Raw genomic sequence first — 12,367 nt, 5'->3', positions numbered from 1 at the left:
AGAACTTGTAAACTGCACTTATTAAAATCTACAGCTAATCCCTATCCTAGTTTGCTGTGGTTTGGATATGGTTTCTTTGGCCCCACCAGGCCTCATGTTAAACTGTGATGCCCAGTGCTGAGGTGGGGCCTGGTAGGAGGTGTTTAGGGTATTGGGGCAGATCCCTTGTGAATGGTTTGGTGCCATTCTTGAGGGAGTAACCGAGTTCTCACTCTTTTTTTTTTTTTTTTGAGACAGGGTTTCATTCTTGTCACCCAGGCTGGAGTGCAATGGCGTGATCTTGGCTCACTGCAACATCCACCTCCCAGGTTCAAGCGATTCTGCTGCCTCGTCCAGCTAATTTTTATATTTTTAGTAGAGACGGGGTTTCACCATGTTGGCCAGGCTGGTCTCGAACTCCTGACCTCAGGTGATCCACCCGCCTCGGCCTCCCAGAGTGCTGCGATTACAGGCGTGAGCCACCGTGCCCGGCCAGTTATCATTCTTAGTTCCCAAGAGAACTGGTTGTTGAAAGAGTTTGGCACCTTCTCTTTCTCTCTCCCTCTTTTTCACCACGGGGTCTCTACAAGCTAGCTTTCCTTTGGCTCCCCTTGAACTTCCGCCATGAGCAGAAGCCGTCTGAAACTCTTACCGGAACCAGAACAACCTCTTTTCCTTATAAATTACCCACCCTCCGGTTCCTCTGTAACACCACAAATGGACTAAGACACAGCTACTACAAAGACTGCAATGTTTTACCTTCATTTACTCTCCTTCATGACTTACATGTTACTATTTTCATATATGATGCAATTCTACCTCGATTTTACCCCATAGATATTACTACATTACTAACAAATTAGTGGGGTGTTTTGGAGGGGACAGGGTTTTGGTCTGCCAGCCAGGCTGGAGTATGGTGGTGTGATTATGGCAACGTCAACTTCCGGGACTCACATGATCCTCCCATCTCAGCCTCCTAAGTATCTGGGACCACAGGAATGTGCCACCATGCCCAGGATTTTTTTTTATTATTGGTAGAGACAAGGTCTCCCTATGTGGTCCAGGTTGGTCTCAAACTCCTGGGCTCAAGTGACCCTCCCAAAGTGCTGGAATTACCGGCAGAAGACACTGCACCCAGCCAATGTTAATTTGAATTTTCTCACATATTTGCTTTGCATTCTTCTTTGAATCTCAGTTCTTCCATTTAGGATCAGTTTTCCGCCTAAAGTCCATTCTATTTCTTATTTTATTTTGAGACAGGGTCTCATTCTGTCACTCAGGCTGGAGTGCAGTGGTGTGATCTTAACTTACTACAACCTCCACCTCCAGGCTCAAGTGATCCTCCCACCTCAGCCTCCCAAGTAGCTGGGACTACAGGTGTGCACCACCGCTCCTGGCTAACTTTTGTGTTTTTTTTTTTTTTTGTAGAGACAGGGTTTCACCATGTCACCCAGGCTGGTCTCAAGCTTCTGGACTCGAGCAAGCCACCCTTCTCAGCTTCCCAGAGTGCTGGGATTACAGGCCTGAGTCACCGCGCCTGGCCCGTTCTTGAGAATTATATTTAGTAAAGGACTGTGTCTTACCCTGTTTCTCTGCTATAACAAAATATCTTAGACTGGGTAATTTATAAATGACAAAATTATTTCTCAAAGCTCTGGGGGATGGGAAATCCAAAACCAAGGCAGCAGCAGATTCAGAGTGTGATAAGGACCTAATTTTCATAGATGGTGCCTCCACTGTGTCCTCACATGGCAAAAGGGACTAACAGACTCCCTCAAGCCCTTCTACAAGGCACTAATCCCATTCATGAGAGTGGCCCTCACAACCTTATCATCTTCTAGGCCTCACCATTTTTTTTTTTTTTTTTTATTAATTGGGACAGGGTTTAACTCTTGCTCAGGCAGGAGTGCAGTGGTGCAATCATGGTTCACTGCAGTCTCAATCTCCTGGGTTCAAGTGATCCTCCTGCCTCAGCCACCCAAGTAGGTGGGTCTACAGGCAGGCTCCACCATGCCCAGCTAATTTTTTTTCTTTAGAGAGAGAGAGTTTCACCATGTTGCTCAGGCTGGTAGGCCCCACCTCTTAAGACTATTGCATTGGGGATTAAGTTTCAATATGAACTCTGGAGGGACACAAACATTCAACTATAGCAGATAATTTTTTTTTTTTTTTTTTTTGGAGACAGAGTTTTGCTCTTGTTGCCCAGGCTGGAGTGCAGTGGCGCCAGTCTCAGCTCAACACAACTTCCACCTCCCAGGTTCAAGCAATTCTCCTGCCTCAGCCTCCCAAGTAGCTGGGATTACAGGCACGCACCACCATGCCCGGCTAATTTTGTATTTTTAATAGAGATGGGGTTTCTCCATATTGGTCAGGCTGGTCTTGAACTCCTGACCTCAGGTGATCCACCTGCCTCGGCCTCCCAAAGTGCTGGGATTACAGGTGTGACCCACCACGCCAGCCTACAGCAGATAATTTTTTTGAAAGATAATTTTTCCTGATATAAAGTTAGAAGTCAGGAATTATTTTACTTTCAGTACAATGAAAATATTACTCCACTGGTTTCTGGTTTCCATTGTGGCACTTAAGAAGTCAGCCATCATTCTTACTGCTGCTCAGATAAAGTTGATCTGTCTTATTAGTTTATTTTAAGATCCCTCTTTGTCTTTGGTGCTTTACAGTTTTACTCTCCTTCGGCTAGCTATAAATTTTCTTTTTATTTATCCTGCTTACCATTCAGTTGTCTTCTCAAATCTGTAGACTTCTTTTGAGACAGTCTCGCTCTGTCACCCAGGCTAGAATGCGGTGGTGCAAGCTCGGCTCACTGCAACCTCTGCCTCCCAGGGTCAAGTGATTCTCCTACTTCAGCCTCCCGAGTAGCTGGGATTACAGGCATGCGCCACCACGCCCAGCTAATTTTTGTATTTTTAGTAGAGATGGAGTTTCGCCATGCTGGCCAGACTGGTCTCAAACTCCTGACCTTGTGATCCTCCCGCCTGGCCTAAATCTGTAGATTTCTTTCACTGATTCTGAGAAATTTTAGTCTTTATCTTTCCTAATAATAAATCTGCCTCGTTCTCTCATTTCTCTTTACAGAACATTAAGTAAACACTCATTAGACATTCCCCCTCGATGTCCCATGTTCTAGTCAGTTTCCCATCATTTTCTCTGTGCTTCATTCTGGGTAATTCCTTCTGACCTGTTTTCTGGTTCAGTGATTTTCACTTCACTGTACATATTTTTTTATTAAACCCCTACACACTGTATTATTATTATTATTGAGAGAGGGTCTCGTTCTGTCACCCAGGCCGGAGTGCACTTACACATTAATGGCTTGGCCTCCTGGGCTCTAGTGATCCTCCCACCTCAGCCTTTCAAGCAGCTGGGACTACAGATGTGCACCACCACAGCTGGCTAATTTTTAAAATTCTTTGTAGAGACAGGTTTTCACCATGTTTCCCAGGCTGGTCTTGAACTTCTGGGCTCAACTGATCTCTATGCCTCTACCTCCCAAAGTACTGTGATTATAGGCATGAGCAACCACACCTGGCCTGAATTCGTGATATTGGATATTTTATTCTTTATTTCTAGACGTTCTATTTGCTCCTTTTTCAAATATTCTAGATCACCTTCTATTGTTTCCTACAAATATTTTTATGTTATTAAATATTTATTTCTTTAAAAATAGGCCAGGTGCGGTGGCTCACGCCTGCAATCCCAGCACTTTGGGAGGCCGAGGCGGGCAAATCACGAGGTCATGAGATCGAGACCAACCTGGCTAACACAGTGAAACCCCATCTCTACTAAAAATACACAAAATTAGCTGGGCGTGGTGGCAGGCGCCTGTAGTCCCAGCTACTCGGGAGGCTGAGGCAGGAAGATGGCGTGAACCCGGGAGGCAGAGCTTGCAGTGGGCCAAGATCATGCCACTGAACTCCAGCCTGGGCAACAGAGTGACACTCCATCTCAAAAAATAAAATAAAAATAAGAAGCACACTCAGCCAGCATGCTGGATCACACCTGTAATTCCAGCACTTTAGGAGGCCAAGGTGGGCAGATGGCTTGAAGCCAGGAATTCGAGACCAGCCTGGGCCACATGGCAAAAACCTATTTTTACAAAAAATACAAAGAATTAGCCAGGTGTGGTGGTGTGTGCCTATAGTCCCAGCCACTCGGAAGGCTGAGACAGAAGGATCACTTGAGCCCAGGAGGCAGAGGTTGCAGTGAGCCAAGATCACACCACTGTACTCCAACTCCAGCCTAGGTGATAGAGTAAGATCTTCTCACGCACACACAAAAAGCACACATTTTAATGGTCTGTTTCTAATAATTCCAATACCTGAAGTCTTTGAGAAAGCGTTTCTACTGGTTTTTCTGTTTTGAGTGCAGTGGCGCGATCTTGGCTCACTGCAAGCTCCGCCTCCCGGGTTCACACCATTCTCCTGCCTCAGCCTCCCGAGTAGCTGGGACCACAGGCGCCCGCCTCCGCGCCAGGCTAATTTTTTGTATTTTTAGTAGAGACGGGGTTTCACCGTGTTAAGCCAGGATGGTTTCCATCTCCTGACCTTGTGATCCACCCGCCTCAGCCTCCCAAAGTGCTGGGATTACAGGCGTGAGCCACCGCGCCCGGCTTCTGGGGGGTTTTTTGAGACAAGGTTTCACTTTGTCACTCAGGCTGGAGTGCAGCGGTGCAATCACAGCTCACTACAGCCTCCAACTCATGGACTCAAGCCATCCTCCTGCCTCAGCCTCTCAGTCTGCTGGGATTACAGGCATGAGCCACCATGCCTGAACTGTACTGGTTTAACTCAGGGTGGCTTATTTCCTTGTGTGCTTAGTCATTTTTGTCTGTGTACTATTAATCACTGTCCTTAAAAAATAACTGCAGGCGGATCACCTGAGGTCAGGAGTTCAAGACCAGCCTGGCCAACACAGTGAAATCCCGTCCTTACTAAAAATACAAAAATTAGACAGACACACGCCTACAGTCCCAGCTACTTGGGAGGCTGAAGTAGGAGAATCACTTCAACCTGGGAGGCAGAGGTTGCAGTGAACCGAGATTGTGCTACTGCACTCCAGCCTGGGTTACAAAGCAAGACTCCACCTCAAAAAAAAAAAAAAAAAAGAAAAGAAAAGAAAAAGAAATCTGCAGGGATTCTTTGTATCTTAGGATGAAGGTAACTTCTTCCAGCGAGGTTTTATCTCTGTTTCTGTCAGATGACAAGGTAGAAACACCTTGAATTAAATTCATGCCTGATTTCCCTTAACTACCAGGCAATGTAACCTGGGCTAAAAAACCTCACAAAGGCCAATATATAGCCACAATTCTCAGACACAGGTTTTTTCCCTTTTCATCTTTTTTGTGCTACATTTAGTAAAAAGACAACCAGGCGGGGACACGGAATGGTGTGAGGCACATGTGTCTCCAGTCTGCCCTCACACCTTGAGGATACAGCCCTTCAGAGCTCCACCAGTGTGGGGAGGGTTTCCTTTAGGTTATTTACCTTGAGAGGAATCGAGCTTAACTACTGTTCTTTTCACCCTGCAAATCCTCTAAACTCAAAGCCCCACTTTGTCTACATCAGCAAACGCCCTCAAGGCAAAAGCAGACTCCATTCTACCGTGTTTAAAGGTGTTTAAATTACCTTTCTACCTTATTTTCAGTCAGATTTTCATCGAAAAGTTCCTTGCTTTTTTGTCAGTTCTTTTATTTATTTTTTTTAATCTAACAATTGTGGTTGTTTTTCTGGGGTGGGGTAGGGGAGTAGAAGGTAGTCTAAATAACCTAGCCTAACATTCCCAAAAACATAAAACCTTGCCATTTTTCTTGCAAAATGTATTTGATAACACGATTCTATAATGAAACTTATGTGCTCTCCTCACTTTGAGGAATTATTCTACTCTTTACTGGCTTCCATTCATGCTGATGAGACATGTTGTCAACCTAGCTAATGTTCCATTTTAGGTAATCTGTTTTTTAACTTTTACCTTAATATCTTCTTCTTTTTGTCTTTGGTGCTATACCACTTCAGTGTGTGGGTGTGGGTTTGTTTTTTTCTTTTTCTTTCTGATTTTTTTTTTTTTTTTTTGAGACAGAGTCTTGCTCTCGCCCAGGCTGGAGTGCAGTGGCTTAATCTCAGCTCACTGCAACCTCCACCTCCCACCTTCAAGCAATTCTCCTGCCTCAGCCTCCCGAGCAGCTGGGACTACAAGTGCTTACCACCACGCCCGGCTAATTTTTGTATTTTTAGTAGAGACGAGGTTTCACCGTGTTAGCCAGGATGGTCTCGATCTCCTGACCTTGTGATCCGCCCACCTTGGCCTCCCAAAGTGCTGGGATTACAGGCGTGAGCCACCACGCCCGGCTGGGTTTGTTTTTTCCTAAAAATACTGATTGGAACATACTGTGATTCTTAAACCTATTAATTTATGTCTTTTATTAGTTTCTGAAAGTTCAAAGTTATTAATACTTTGAATAATACCTCTCTTCAGTATTCCCGAATTTTTCATTCGAGAATTCCAACTACGTATTTACTACCATCACTGATCTCTCAGGGCTGCACTTTGGATAATGTCTTCCACTATGTTTCACTTTACTAATTCCATCTTCATCTATGTTTAATCTGTTTAATCCATATATTGAATTTTGGTGGGTTTTTTTTGAGACAGGGTCTGGCTCTGTCACCCAGGCTGGAGGGCAGTGGCACGACCTTGTCTCGCTGCAGCCTCCACCTTTCAGACTCAAGCCAGCCATCCGCCCAGCCTTAATGCATCAAAGTGTTCACAGAAACTATACTTGGCCAAGCACGGTAACTCACACCTATAATCTCAGCACTTTGGGAGGCCAAGGCAGGAGGATCACTTCAGCCCAGGAGTTCAAGGCCAGTCTGGACAACACAGTGAGACCCCATCTCTAAAAAAGTTTTTTTAATTAGCCGTGGTGGGCTGGGTGCGGTGGCTCACGCCTATAATCCCAGCACTTTGGGAGGCTGAGGCGGCTGGATTGCTTGAGGTCAGGAATTCAAGACCACCCTGACCAATGTGGTGAAACCCCGCCACTACTAAAAACACAAAAATTAGCAGGTCATGGTGGCTGGTGCCTGTAATCCCAGCTACTTAGGAGGCTGACACAGGAGAATCACTTGAACCCAGGAGGCGGAGGGTGCAGTGAGTCAAGGTCGTGCCATTGCACTCCAGCATGAGCAACAGAACGAGACTCCATCTCACACACACACACACACACACACACACACACAAAAATATATATATATATATAAAATAAATAAATTAGCCATGGTGGTGCATTCCTATAGTCCCAGCTACTCAGGAGGCTTAAGTGGGAGGATCCTTTCAGCCTGGGTGTACATGGCTGTGGTGGGCTACAATCACACCACTGCACTCCAGCCTGGGTGACAAATAAATATAAAATAAAGAAATTATATTTATTCTAATTTATCCAGCATCTAACTGAACTGCAATGGAGAAGCCTCGTAAGAGTATCTAATACTGCTGGAAGCAGAGGTCCCTCCCTCCCTTTTTCATTTTCTACATAACTGTGTGGCTTGAATGGCAGCTGTGACCGTGTATATGCTGTATCTCACATGTTCCCCACAAATGAGACAGAATATATACCTCATTACATACGTGCAAAACTGTTCCCATTTTGTCAGAATTAAACTTTGGGCCGGGCGCAGTGGCTCACACCTGTAATCCTAGCACTTTGGGAGGCCAAGGAGGGCAGATCACAAGGTCAGGAGTTTGAGATCACCCTGGGCAATATGGTGAAACTCCATCTCTACTAAAATTACAAAAATTAGCTGGGCGTGGTGGTACACGCCTGTAGTCCCAGCTACTTGGGAGGCTGAGGCAGAAGAATTGCTTGATCCTGGGAGGCGGAGGTTGCAGTGAGCCGAGATCACAGTACTGCGTTCCTGCCCGGGCAACAGAGCGCAACTCCGTCTCAAAAAAAAAGAAGAATTAAACTTGGGCTTGGAAAGACCAAGTAACTTGCTCAAAAACACACAGAGCATCTCAAAACTAGACACAGGAGGATCAAAAAACACCAAAAGAGACCATGAATACATCTTCTATTTTTTTTCTTTTTTTTTTAAACAGAGTCTCGCTCTGTCGCCCAGGCTACAGTGCAGTGACACAATCTTGGCTTACTGCAACCTCCACCTCCCGGGTTCAAGCGATTCTCCTGCCTCAGCCTTCTGAGTAGGTGGGATTACAGGTACACACCATCACGCCCAGCTGATTTTTGTATTTTTAGTAGAGATGGGGTTTCACCATGTTGGTCAGGCTGGTCTCGAACTCCTGATCTCGTGATCCGCCCGCCTCAGCCTCCTAAAGTGCTGGGATTACAGGCGTGAGCCACCACGCCCGGCCAGCACATCTTCTAAACTACATTTTTTGCTGTGACCCATCTTCGAACTTCCACCTATACAGACCTTTTGTATAAATTACACAATAAAACAGAATCAAATTGAAAAAGAAACTTAGCTTACCTTCTATGGAAATCTCTTGTTTAAATCATGTATTCAGGCAAAATAGAAAAACATTTGTGGTTTTTTTCTTGGAGTATATGCAGCTTTAAGAAAATTTTTTTCATTCAGTGGAAGATTGATAATCTCTTTACCTGAAAAATAAGAGGAAAAATCTTATTTTAAGTTCTTCCTTGGTAAAGTTAACTTATCAAAATGGCAGACAACAGGAAAAGGAGGCAGGGCACTGTGGCTCACACCTATAATCGCAACACTATGGGAGGCCAAGGTGGCAGATCACTTGAGTCCACGAGTTCAAGACTAGCTTGGGTGACATGGAAAAACCCCATTTCTACCAAAAAATACAAAAATTAGCCAGGTGTGGTGGTGCACGCCTGTAGTCCCAGCTACTCGGGAGGCTGAGGCAGATCACTTGAGCCTGGGAGGCAGAGGTTGCAGTGAACTGAGATCATGCCACTGCACTCCAGCCTCCGTGACCAGAGACTGACCCCATCTCAAAAAATAATAATAATTACAAAATTTAAAAAACAGAGCAATGGAAGAGCATTTATCATCTGTCCCTTGAATATAAATGTTGTCTTTGATTTCATAATTCAACTAACAAACATGACACTTAAATGATATATTAAGGTAGTTTTTTTTTTTTCAGAGATGGGGTCTCACTATGTTGCCCAGGGTGGAAAGCAGTAGCTATTCACAGTTCCAGTCCCACTACTAATCAGCATGGTAGTTTCCGATGTGCTCCATTTCCAACTTGAGCTGGTTCACGCCTCCTTAGGCAACCTGGCAGTCTTCCTTTTCCGGGAGGTCACCAAACTGATGACGAACTTAGTGCGGACACCCAGTTCACACAGCACACTACAGCCTTCAAGTGATCCTCCTGCCTCAGCCTGCTGAGTAGCAGGAATTACAAGCACAAACCACTGTCCCTGCCTATATTATAACTTTAAAACTCCATTTTATAATTATCCTAGTCCCAGGTGAAATAATGTATTTAATAATTTGTGGGATGGGTGGAGTATTATGTTTAATTGGTGTTGTCAGGTATGAAGTCCCTCAGAAAATAAAATTTGTTTTAAAAGTTCTGATTTTTAGCTCTTGAACCCACCGTCACTTAAATTTCCAATAATGATTAAAAATATTTTAAAATCAGGATTGCCAATACCCTGACCTTTAAAAAGGATTTCTTAGAAATAGGTCCTACATTTGTGGCTGGGCGCAGTGGCTCACGCCCATAATCCCAGCATTTTGGGAGGCCGAGGCAGGTGGAACATGAGGTCAGGAGTTCAAGATCAGCCTGGCCAACACAGTAAAACCCTGTCTCTACTAAAAATACAAAAACTAGCTAGGCTAAATGGCAGGCGCCTGTAATCCCAGCTACTCGGGGGGCTGAGGCAGGAGAATCACTTAAACCCAGGAGGCGGAGGTTGCAGTGAGCCAAGATCGCAACACTGCACTCCAGCCTGGGCCAGAGTGAGACTCCATCTCAAAGAAGAAAAAAAAAGAAAGAAAGAAAAGAAAAGAAAAAAGAAAAAAAAGAAATAGGTCCTACATTTAAACTTTTTTCTTTAAAACATGGTGTGGCTGGATGTGGTGGCTCACACCTGTAATCCCAGCACTTTGGGAGACTGAGGTGAGTGGATCACGACGAGGTCAGGCATTCGAGACCAGCCTGGCCAACATAGTGAAACCCCGTCTCTACTAAAAATACAAAAAATTAGCTGGGCTTGGTTGCAGGCGCCTGTAATCCCAGCTACTCGGGAGGCTAGGGCAGGAGAATCACTTGAACCCGGGAGGTTCAGGTTGCAGTGAGCCGAGATCGCGCCACCGCACTCCAGCCTAGGCAACAGAGTGAGACTCCTCCATCTCAAAAAAAAAAAAAAAGAAAAAAGAAATAGGTCTTACATTCAAACTTTGTTCTTTAAAACATGGTGTGGTTGGACGTGGTGGCTTATGCCTGTAATCCCAGCACTTTGGGAGGCCGAGGCGGGTGGATCATGAGGTCAGGCATACGAGGCCAGCCTGACAAACACAGTGAAACCCCATCTCTGCTAAAAATACAAAAAATTAACTGGGCATGGTGGCAGGCACCTGTAATCCCAGCTACTGGGGAGGCTGAAGCAGGAGAATTGCTTGAACCCAGAAGGCTGCAGTGAGCCGAGATCGCGCCACTGCACTCTAGCCCTGGCGACAGTGCAAGACTCCATCTCAAAAACAAACAAACAAGACGTGGCGCATAGTTCTGTGCACTGTTAGTATCTGGAAAGCATTTTGAGAGATCAATGGAAAGCTAAACATTCTAAACTTAACATGAATACACTTCTTTTTGATTCAGAACATAAAATCAGATCTTTCAAAGTAAAAAAAAGTGTCAGTCACTGTTGAAGTTGGGTGATGAGTACATAGATGTTAATTATTTTTTCTCTACTTTTGCATATTTTTACATTTCATAAAAATCAAACAAAAGGCAGAATGTGGTGGCTCACATCTGTAATCCCAACACTTTGGGAAGCCAAGGCAGGAGGATCACTTAAGTGCTGGAGTTTAAGACCAGCTTGGGCAACACATTCAGACCTTGTCTCTATTCAAAAAACAATTTTCAGTTAGCTGAGTATGGTGGCACGCACCTGTGGTCCCAGCTACTCAGGAGGCTGAGTGGGAGGAATGCTTGAGCCCAGGAGTTCAAGGCTGCAGTGAAAGGCCAGGCGCAGTGGCTCACACCTGTAATCCCAGTACTTTGGGAGGCCAAGGTGGGCGATCACTTGAGGTCAGGAGTTCAAGACCAGCCTGGCCAACTTGGTGAAACCCTGTCTCTACTAAAAACGCAAAAAATTAGCCGGACGCATGCCTGTAATCCCAGATACTCAGGAAGCTGAGGCAAGAGAACTGCCTGAACCCTGGAGACAGAGGTTGCAGTCAGCCACTCCAGCCTGGGCGACAGAGTAAGACTCAGTCTCAAAAAATAAAATAAAAGGCTGCAGTGAGCCACAATCACACTACTGCCCTGCAGCCTGGGTAACAGAGTGAGATCCCATCTCTAAAAAACAAAAAATAAAAATCAAACAAAAAGGTACTCAAAGTGGTGCCAGTAGCCCAGTTACCACCTTCTAAAACAGGTAATACTTTTTTATACCTAACATTTCATGATAAAAATTATTAAGCTAAGTAACTCAAAATAGGCTTCTCAGCCCACTTTTCTAAAACTTTATACACAGTTTTCAAAATAAGGAAAAGTTTTTACAATGTTGACCTTGGGCCTGTTTATTCTAATCTTGAGTCAATGATTTTGTAGCATCTTCTTAACAAATTCTACTCAGTGTGAGCTGGGGGAAGAATGGCTGTCTGTGTCCCTAAACAGCACCAGCATTAGCCAGGCGTGGCAGTGCACGCCTGCAGTCCCAGCTGCTCAGGACTGAGTGGGAGGATCCCTGCAGCCTAGGTGTGCATGGTTATGGTGAGCTATGATCACACCACTGCACTCCAGCCTGGGTGACAAAGTGAGACCTTGTCTTGTGGGCAGCAAGCCACCCAGGTGCCAAGGCAAGAGACCGAGGGCACAAGCTGTTCCAGTACAATAAATAAATATACAGAAGAAGAGTTATACCAGAAATAGACTACAGATATGATTATATATGAACATTATTAATCATTAGTTTGTAGCATTACTCTTTCAATATTGTAATAATCTTTGTTCTACGATTATAACCTAGGAAAAACCAGGCCATATAGAGATAGGAAATGAAGGGATACGGTGAGAAGTGACCGGAAGACGAGTGTGAGCCTGTTACGCCCAGACAGGGCCACTAGAGGGCTCCTTGGTCTAGCGGTAGCGCCAGGGCCTGGGAAGGCACCCGTTACTTAGCAGACCGGGAAAGGGAGTCTCCCTT

At 45.0% G+C, this 12,367-nt stretch overlaps 1 protein-coding gene across 18 annotated transcripts in view; it reads right to left on the bottom strand.

Annotated features, from left to right (window-relative positions):
- The window catches only part of LOC105489750 (protein phosphatase 6 regulatory subunit 2), a 100,842-nt gene that overhangs the window by 62,162 nt on the left and 26,313 nt on the right, over nucleotides 1–12,367 (bottom strand). For all 18 annotated transcript variants that reach the window (XM_024795373.2, XM_024795375.2, XM_011754779.2 and 15 more), the window contains exon 2: nucleotides 8,484–8,614. The gene's annotated coding sequence lies outside the window, so the exon portion shown is untranslated. The remainder of the gene's footprint in view (nucleotides 1–8,483; nucleotides 8,615–12,367) is intronic.

This window comes from Macaca nemestrina, chromosome 15 (genome assembly GCF_043159975.1).
Source record: "Macaca nemestrina isolate mMacNem1 chromosome 15, mMacNem.hap1, whole genome shotgun sequence".
Lineage (NCBI taxonomy): Eukaryota > Metazoa > Chordata > Mammalia > Primates > Cercopithecidae > Macaca > Macaca nemestrina.
The sequence above is the reverse complement of the archived record's forward strand: the minus strand, read 5'-3'. Positions and strand labels throughout refer to the sequence as shown.